This window comes from Amia ocellicauda, unplaced genomic scaffold (genome assembly GCF_036373705.1).
Source record: "Amia ocellicauda isolate fAmiCal2 unplaced genomic scaffold, fAmiCal2.hap1 HAP1_SCAFFOLD_131, whole genome shotgun sequence".
Taxonomy (NCBI): domain Eukaryota; kingdom Metazoa; phylum Chordata; class Actinopteri; order Amiiformes; family Amiidae; genus Amia; species Amia ocellicauda.
This window is the reverse complement of record NW_027102695.1, coordinates 125,001-134,570: the sequence shown is the minus strand read 5'-3', so window position 1 is coordinate 134,570 and position 9,570 is coordinate 125,001.

Here is a 9,570-nt window from a genome sequence, read left to right as displayed (position 1 = left end):
TGCGGGCTCCGCGCTGGAGCTTTCCTTCAGCACTCACTGACCGACGGCTCCCGGCGCTCAGCCTGCAGGGCTACACCTCCCCGGTGGGTGCGGGCTCCGCGCTGGAGCTTTCCTTCAGCACTCACTGACCGACGGCTCCCGGCGCTCAGCCTGCAGGGCTACACCTCCCCGGTGGGTGCGGGCTCCGCGCTGGAGCTTTCCTTCAGCACTCACTGACCGACGGCTCCCGGCGCTCAGCCTGCAGGGCTACACACCCCGGTGGGTGCGGGCTCCGGGCTGGAGCTCTCCTTCAGCACACACACTCACTCTCTGACCGACCGAACGACCGACGGCTCCCGGCGCTCAGCCTGCAGGGCTACACCTCCCCGGTGGGTGCGGGCTCCGCGCTGGAGCTTTCCTTCAGCACTCACTGACCGACGGCTCCCGGCGCTCAGCCTGCAGGGCTACACCTCCCCGGTGGGTGCGGGCTCCGCGCTGGAGCTTTCCTTCAGCACTCACTGACCGACGGCTCCCGGCGCTCAGCCTGCAGGGCTACACACCCCGGTGGGTGCGGGCTCCGGGCTGGAGCTCTCCTTCAGCACACACACTCACTCTCTGACCGACCGAACGACCGACGGCTCCCGGCGCTCAGCCTGCAGGGCTACACCTCCCCGGTGGGTGCGGGCTCCGGGCTGGAGCTCTCCTTCAGCACTCACTGACCGACGGCTCCCAGCGCTCAGCCTGCAGGGCTACACCTCCCCGGTGGGTGCGGGCTCCGCGCTGGAGCTTTCCTTCAGCACTCACTGACCGACGGCTCCCGGCGCTCAGCCTGCAGGGCTACACCTCCCCGGTGGGTGCGGGCTCCGCGCTGGAGCTTTCCTTCAGCACTCACTGACCGACGGCTCCCGGCGCTCAGCCTGCAGGGCTACACCTCCCCGGTGGGTGCGGGCTCCGCGCTGGAGCTTTCCTTCAGCACTCACTGACCGACGGCTCCCGGCGCTCAGCCTGCAGGGCTACACCTCCCCGGTGGGTGCGGGCTCCGCGCTGGAGCTTTCCTTCAGCACTCACTGACCGACGGCTCCCGGCGCTCAGCCTGCAGGGCTACACCTCCCCGGTGGGTGCGGGCTCCGGGCTGGAGCTCTCCTTCAGCACTCACCGACCGACGGCTCCCGGCTCCCAGCGCTCCGTCAGCAGGAGGCCCGGGCCCGGGCTCGCTCCGGCCCCCTCGCGCCTGGTCACCCAACTCCCCTTCCATCCCTATGGGGCGGGGGGACGGGGACATCGAAAACGCTCCCATCGCCGCCGAGGCACGCTGCGGGGACTCTCCCTACCATCGCCCCATGCTTCCTTTGAAGAATATATGACGTTTTTCAATTTTCACCGACATTTGAAAATCAAAACTTCAGAACATTTCATAGTTATTCTCAATGGGTTGTCTAGGGGCACACATCTCTAAACTGGGGGAAATGCTCAAAATGATTAAAAAGAAAAACAATGCCCCCAGACCCGGGGGGCTGATAGCTGGGAGCCCCCTGAGCACAGCCCCGGTGTTAGTTTTCGGAGAAATGCCCCCGTTGATTTGTTATGATTTTTTTTCCGCCGGCCGCCTGGTCGCCCTAATGTAAAGTCAATGGGAGTGAGGAGATAGAATATTTTTCAAAGTTTTTCACTCGGCCGTCTGGTCCCCTGACTCGAAAATTTTAAAGTGCTCCCATCGGTCCCGGGATAGGGTGGCTGATAGCTGGGAGCCCCCTGAGCACTGCCCCGGTGTTAGTTTTCGGAGAAATGCCCCCGTTGATTTGTTATGATTTTTTTTCCGCCGGCCGCCTGGTCGCCCTAATGTAAAGTCAATGGGAGTGAGGAGATAGAATATTTTTCAAAGTTTTTCACTCGGCCGTCTGGTCCCCTGACTCGAAAATTTTAAAGTGCTCCCATCGGTCCCGGGATAGGGTGGCTGATAGCTGGGAGCCCCCTGAGCACTGCCCCGGTGTTAGTTTTCGGAGAAATGCCCCCGTTGATTTGTTATGATTTTTTTTCCGCCGGCCGCCTGGTCGCCCTAATGTAAAGTCAATGGGAGTGAGGAGATAGAATATTTTTCAAAGTTTTTCACTCGGCCGTCTGGTCCCCTGACTCGAAAATTTTAAAGTGCTCCCATCGGTCCCGGGATAGGGTGGCTGATAGCTGGGAGCCCCCTGAGCACAGCCCCGGTGTTAGTTTTCGGAGAAATGCCCCCGTTGATTTGTTATGATTTTTTTTCCGCCGGCCGCCTGGTCGCCCTAATGTAAAGTCAATGGGAGTGAGGAGATAGAATATTTTTCAAAGTTTTTCACTCGGCCGTCTGGTCCCCTGACTCGAAAATTTTAAAGTGCTCCCATCGGTCCCGGGATAGGGTGGCTGATAGCTGGGAGCCCCCTGAGCACTGCCCCGGTGTTAGTTTTCGGAGAAATGCCCCCGTTGATTTGTTATGATTTTTTTTCCGCCGGCCGCCTGGTCGCCCTAATGTAAAGTCAATGGGAGTGAGGAGATAGAATATTTTTCAAAGTTTTTCACTCGGCCGTCTGGTCCCCTGACTCGAAAATTTTAAAGTGCTCCCATCGGTCCCGGGATAGGGTGGCTGATAGCTGGGAGCCCCCTGAGCACTGCCCCGGTGTTAGTTTTCGGAGAAATGCCCCCGTTGATTTGTTATGATTTTTTTTCCGCCGGCCGCCTGGTCGCCCTAATGTAAAGTCAATGGGAGTGAGGAGATAGAATATTTTTCAAAGTTTTTCACTCGGCCGTCTGGTCCCCTGACTCGAAAATTTTAAAGTGCTCCCATCGGTCCCGGGATAGGGTGGCTGATAGCTGGGAGCCCCCTGAGCACTGCCCCGGTGTTAGTTTTCGGAGAAATGCCCCCGTTGATTTGTTATGATTTTTTTTCCGCCGGCCGCCTGGTCGCCCTAATGTAAAGTCAATGGGAGTGAGGAGATAGAATATTTTTCAAAGTTTTTCACTCGGCCGTCTGGTCCCCTGACTCGAAAATTTTAAAGTGCTCCCATCGGTCCCGGGATAGGGTGGCTGATAGCTGGGAGCCCCCTGAGCACTGCCCCGGTGTTAGTTTTCGGAGAAATGCCCCCGTTGATTTGTTATGATTTTTTTTCCGCCGGCCGCCTGGTCGCCCTAATGTAAAGTCAATGGGAGTGAGGAGATAGAATATTTTTCAAAGTTTTTCACTCGGCCGTCTGGTCCCCTGACTCGAAAATTTTAAAGTGCTCCCATCGGTCCCGGGATAGGGTGGCTGATAGCTGGGAGCCCCCTGAGCACTGCCCCGGTGTTAGTTTTCGGAGAAATGCCCCCGTTGATTTGTTATGATTTTTTTTCCGCCGGCCGCCTGGTCGCCCTAATGTAAAGTCAATGGGAGTGAGGAGATAGAATATTTTTCAAAGTTTTTCACTCGGCCGTCTGGTCCCCTGACTCGAAAATTTTAAAGTGCTCCCATCGGTCCCGGGATAGGGTGGCTGATAGCTGGGAGCCCCCTGAGCACTGCCCCGGTGTTAGTTTTCGGAGAAATGCCCCCGTTGATTTGTTATGATTTTTTTTCCGCCGGCCGCCTGGTCGCCCTAATGTAAAGTCAATGGGAGTGAGGAGATAGAATATTTTTCAAAGTTTTTCACTCGGCCGTCTGGTCCCCTGACTCGAAAATTTTAAAGTGCTCCCATCGGTCCCGGGATAGGGTGGCTGATAGCTGGGAGCCCCCTGAGCACTGCCCCGGTGTTAGTTTTCGGAGAAATGCCCCCGTTGATTTGTTATGATTTTTTTTCCGCCGGCCGCCTGGTCGCCCTAATGTAAAGTCAATGGGAGTGAGGAGATAGAATATTTTTCAAAGTTTTTCACTCGGCCGTCTGGTCCCCTGACTCGAAAATTTTAAAGTGCTCCCATCGGTCCCGGGATAGGGTGGCTGATAGCTGGGAGCCCCCTGAGCACTGCCCCGGTGTTAGTTTTCCGAGAAATGCCCCCGTTGATTTGTTATGATTTTTTTTCCGCCGGCCGCCTGGTCGCCCTAATGTAAAGTCAATGGGAGTGAGGAGATAGAATATTTTTCAAAGTTTTTCACTCGGCCGTCTGGTCCCCTGACTCGAAAATTTTAAAGTGCTCCCATCGGTCCCGGGATAGGGTGGCTGATAGCTGGGAGCCCCCTGAGCACTGCCCCGGTGTTAGTTTTCCGAGAAATGCCCCCGTTGATTTGTTATGATTTTTTTTCCGCCGGCCGCCTGGTCGCCCTAATGTAAAGTCAATGGGAGTGAGGAGATAGAATATTTTTCAAAGTTTTTCACTCGGCCGTCTGGTCCCCTGACTCGAAAATTTTAAAGTGCTCCCATCGGTCCCAGACCCGGGTGGCCACGAGGTGGGACCCCCCTGAGCACTGCCCCGGTGTTAGTTTTCCGAGAAATGCCCCCGTTGATTTGTTATGATCCGTAGTTGCCGGCCGGCCGCCCGGCATTGCTCTATCGGATGGAGCGTGTGCTGGCTATGGGAGATTTAGCGATTTTCGGAACCGGCCCCGATCGCCCCCCAAACCGGGTGGCCACGAGGTGGGACCCCCCTGAGCACTGCCCCGGTGTTAGTTTTCCGAGAAATGCCCCCGTTGATTTGTTATGATCCGTAGTTGCCGGCCGGCCGCCCGGCATTGCTCTATCGGATGGAGCGTGGGCTGGCTATGGGAGATTTAGCGATTTTCGGAACCGGCCCCGATCGCCCCCCAAACCGGGTGGCCACGAGGTGGGACCCCCCTGAGCACTGCCCCGGTGTTAGTTTTCCGAGAAATGCCCCCGTTGATTTGTTATGATCCGTAGTTGCCGGCCGGCCGCCCGGCATTGCTCTATCGGATGGAGCGTGTGCTGGCTATGGGAGATTTAGCGATTTTCGGAACCGGCCCCGATCGCCCCCCAAACCGGGTGGCCACGAGGTGGGACCCCCCTGAGCACTGCCCCGGTGTTAGTTTTCCGAGAAATGCCCCCGTTGATTTGTTATGATCCGTAGTTGCCGGCCGGCCGCCCGGCATTGCTCTATCGGATGGAGCGTGGGCTGGCTATGGGAGATTTAGCGATTTTCGGAACCGGCCCCGATCGCCCCCCAAACCGGGTGGCCACGAGGTGGGACCCCCCTGAGCACTGCCCCGGTGTTAGTTTTCCGAGAAATGCCCCCGTTGATTTGTTATGATCCGTAGTTGCCGGCCGGCCGCCCGGCATTGCTCTATCGGATGGAGCGTGGGCTGGCTATGGGAGATTTAGCGATTTTCGGAACCGGCCCCGATCGCCCCCCAAACCGGGTGGCCACGAGGTGGGACCCCCCTGAGCACTGCCCCGGTGTTAGTTTTCCGAGAAATGCCCCCGTTGATTTGTTATGATCCGTAGTTGCCGGCCGGCCGCCCGGCATTGCTCTATCGGATGGAGCGTGGGCTGGCTATGGGAGATTTAGCGATTTTCGGAACCGGCCCCGATCGCCCCCCAAACCGGGTGGCCACGAGGTGGGACCCCCCTGAGCACTGCCCCGGTGTTAGTTTTCCGAGAAATGCCCCCGTTGATTTGTTATGATTATTTTTCGCCCAGGCGATGTGCCTTTTCATTTTGTTTTGCACTTTCCTTCATTCCTTGGTGCATGCTACCATCTAACGGACACATTTCGGTACTGCAGTTTGAAAGTAATTTCCCCGTCTAGGGATCTCTCAATGCCCTGGGCTGCGAAAGGAGGGCAAGGACACCCTATGTTCTCATGAGTGCAAAGCCCCCCCGGCTTCAAGGCATTCCAAAAGGAAAACCGGAGACACTGCTGCACACACACACACACACACACACACACACACACACACACACACACACACACACACACACACAGAGAGAGAGAGAGTAGTCACACAGTGGAATAAACTCCCCAGCGATGTGGTAGAAGCTGAAAGTTGGGGAACATTGTGATGGTCTATATTTCTTGGCAGATAATAAAAGATGCTCTTATCATGCCTCCGTTGATGTGTTATGATCCATAGGTTGCCGGCCGCCCGGCATTGCTCTGATCGGATGGACCGTGGGCTGCCTATGGCAGAGTATGGGCGATTCTTCAGCCGGCCCCGATGGCCCCCCAAACCGGGTGGCCACGAGGTGGGACCCCCCTGAGCACTGCCCCGGTGTTAGTTTTCCGAGAAATGCCCCCGTTGATTTGTTACGATTATTTTTGGCCCAGGCGATGTGCCTTTTCATTTTGTTTTGCACTTTCCTTCATTCCTTGGTGCATGCTGCCATCTAACGGACACATTTCGGTACTGCAGTTTGAAAGTAATTTCCCCGTCTAGGGATCTCTCTCTCGTCTAGGGACACTGCTGTACACACACACACACACACACACAGTGAGAGAGAGGGAGAGATAGAGAGAGGGAGAGATAGAGAGAGGGAGAGATAGAGAGAGAGAGGTGGAGAGGGAGAGAGAGGTGGAGATAGAGAGATGGAGATAGAGAGAGATGGAGATAGAGAGAGATGGAGATAGAGAGAGAGATGGTGATAGAGAGATAGAGATAGAGAGAGAGAGATGGTGATAGAGAGATGGAGATAGAGAGAGAGATGGTGATAGAGAGAGAGTCGTCACACTCTGGAACAAACTCCCCAGAAGCTGAAAGTTGGGGAACATTATGATGATCTTTATTTCTTGGCAGATAATAAATGATGATCTTACAGAGGGCGACTTACAACACCAGTGCAAACATACAGCGAAGTACAAGGCATCAATCACGACAGAATCCCTTGAGTTAAAGCAGCAGATTCAGAATAACACACGTCCAAACAGACTGGAGAGGACCCTAAAACGAGCACGAGAGGTGTCGAATATGTGGCCTCCTCTCGCTTGTAAACTCTCTCGTGTTCCTGTCGATGGGGTCGGCGGCTCGGGGCAGCGGCCTAGCAGCAGCAGGCAGGCAGGCTGACCTCCAGGGCAGGCAGGCAGGCAGGCAGGGCTGGAAGGCAGGCAGGCAGACCTCCAGGGCTGGAAGGCTGACCTCCAGGGCAGGCAGGCAGGGCTGTGTGGCTGGGGAGGGCAGGCTGGCAGGCTGGTAGGCCGTGCTGCCAGGGCTGGAAGGCTGACCTCCAGGGCAGGCAGGCAGGCAGGCAGGGCTGGAAGGCAGGCAGGCAGACCTCCAGGGCTGGAAGGCTGACCTCCAGGGCAGGCAGGCAGGGCTGTGTGGCTGGGGAGGGCAGGCTGGCAGGCTGGTAGGCCGTGCTGCCAGGGCTGGAAGGCTGACCTCCAGGGCAGGCAGGCAGGCAGGCAGGGCTGGAAGGCAGGCAGGCAGACCTCCAGGGCAGGCAGGCAGACCTCCAGGGCTAACAGGCAGGCAGGCAGACCTCCAGGGCTGGATAGCAGACCTCCAGGGCAGGCAGGCAGACCTCCAGGGCAGGCAGGCAGACCTCCAGGGCTGGATAGCAGACCTCCAGGGCTAACAGGCAGACCTCCAGGGCAGGCAGGCAGACCTCCAGGGCAGGCAGTGCTGCTACCAGGGCTGGATAGCAGACCTCCAGGGCAGGCAGGCAGACCTCCAGGGCTAACAGGCTGACCTCCAGGGCTAACAGGCAGGCAGGCAGACCTCCAGGGCTGGATAGCAGACCTCCAGGGCAGGCAGTGCTGCTACCAGGGCTGGATAGCAGACCTCCAGGGCTGGATAGCAGACCTCCAGGGCAGGCAGGCAGACCTCCAGGGCTGGATAGCAGACCTCCAGGGCTGGCAGTGCTGCTACCAGGGCAGGCAGGCAGACCTCCAGGGCTGGATAGCAGACCTCCAGGGCAGGCAGTGCTGCTACCAGGGCTGGATAGCAGACCTCCAGGGCTAACAGGCAGACCTCCAGGGCTGGATAGCAGACCTCCAGGGCAGGCAGTGCTGCTGCCAGGGCAGGCAGGCAGACCTCCAGGGCAGGCAGTGCTGCTACCAGGGCTAACAGGCAGGCAGGCAGACCTCCAGGGCTGGATAGCAGACCTCCAGGGCAGGCAGTGCTGCTACCAGGGCTGGATAGCAGACCTCCAGGGCTAACAGGCAGACCTCCAGGGCTGGAAGGCAGACCTCCAGGGCTAACAGGCTGACCTCCAGGGCAGGCAGGCAGACCTCCAGGGCAGGCAGTGCTGCTACCAGGGCTGGATAGCAGACCTCCAGGGCTGGCAGGCTGACCTCCAGGGCAGGCAGGCAGGCAGGCAGGCAGGCAGTGCTGCTACCAGGGCAGGCAGGCAGACCTCCAGGGCTAACAGGCTGACCTCCAGGGCTAACAGGCAGGCAGGCAGACCTCCAGGGCTGGATAGCAGACCTCCAGGGCTAACAGGCAGACCTCCAGGGCTGGATAGCAGACCTCCAGGGCTGGCAGGCAGACCTCCAGGGCTGGATAGCAGACCTCCAGGGCTAACAGGCAGGCAGGCAGACCTCCAGGGCAGGCAGGCAGACCTCCAGGGCAGGCCGGCAGACCTCCAGGGCAGGCAGTGCTGCTACCAGGGCAGGCAGGCAGACCTCCAGGGCTGGATAGCAGACCTCCAGGGCAGGCAGTGCTGCTACCAGGGCTGGATAGCAGACCTCCAGGGCTAACAGGCAGACCTCCAGGGCAGGCAGGCAGACCTCCAGGGCTAACAGGCAGGCAGGCAGACCTCCAGGGCAGGCAGGCAGACCTCCAGGGCAGGCCGGCAGACCTCCAGGGCAGGCAGTGCTGCTACCAGGGCTGGATAGCAGACCTCCAGGGCTAACAGGCAGACCTCCAGGGCTGGAAGGCAGACCTCCAGGGCTGGCAGGCTGACCTCCAGGGCAGGCAGTGCTGCTGCCAGGGCAGGCAGGCAGACCTCCAGGGCTGGATAGCAGATCTCCAGGGCAGGCAGTGCTGCTACCAGGGCTGGATAGCAGACCTCCAGGGCTAACAGGCTGACCTCCAGGGCTAACAGGCAGGCAGGCAGACCTCCAGGGCAGGCAGGCAGACCTCCAGGGCTAACAGGCTGACCTCCAGGGCTGGATAGCAGACCTCCAGGGCTGGATAGCAGACCTCCAGGGCAGGCAGTGCTGCTGCCAGGGCAGGCAGGCAGACCTCCAGGGCTGGATAGCAGATCTCCAGGGCAGGCAGTGCTGCTACCAGGGCTGGATAGCAGACCTCCAGGGCTAACAGGCAGGCAGGCAGACCTCCAGGGCTGGATAGCAGACCTCCAGGGCTGGATAGCAGACCTCCAGGGCAGGCAGTGCTGCTGCCAGGGCAGGCAGGCAGACCTCCAGGGCAGGCAGTGCTGCTACCAGGGCTAACAGGCAGGCAGGCAGACCTCCAGGGCTGGATAGCAGACCTCCAGGGCAGGCAGGCAGACCTCCAGGGCTGGAAGGCAGACCTCCAGGGCTGGCAGGCTGACCTCCAGGGCAGGCAGGCCGGGCCCCCGGTGCTGCATCTCGGCCGCTGCCTGGGGCGGACCGGCCCGGGTGCCCTTGCGCTTTTTCGACACCAGGGGGCAGTTGGGTGCCATTCCGTCCCTCGTGTGGCGAAATGGCGGTACTGCACCTCCGCCTTTTTGCTGGAGAAAGTCAGCAGTCGGGACAATGCGCCACACGGTCCGTCGGCAGGAGGCC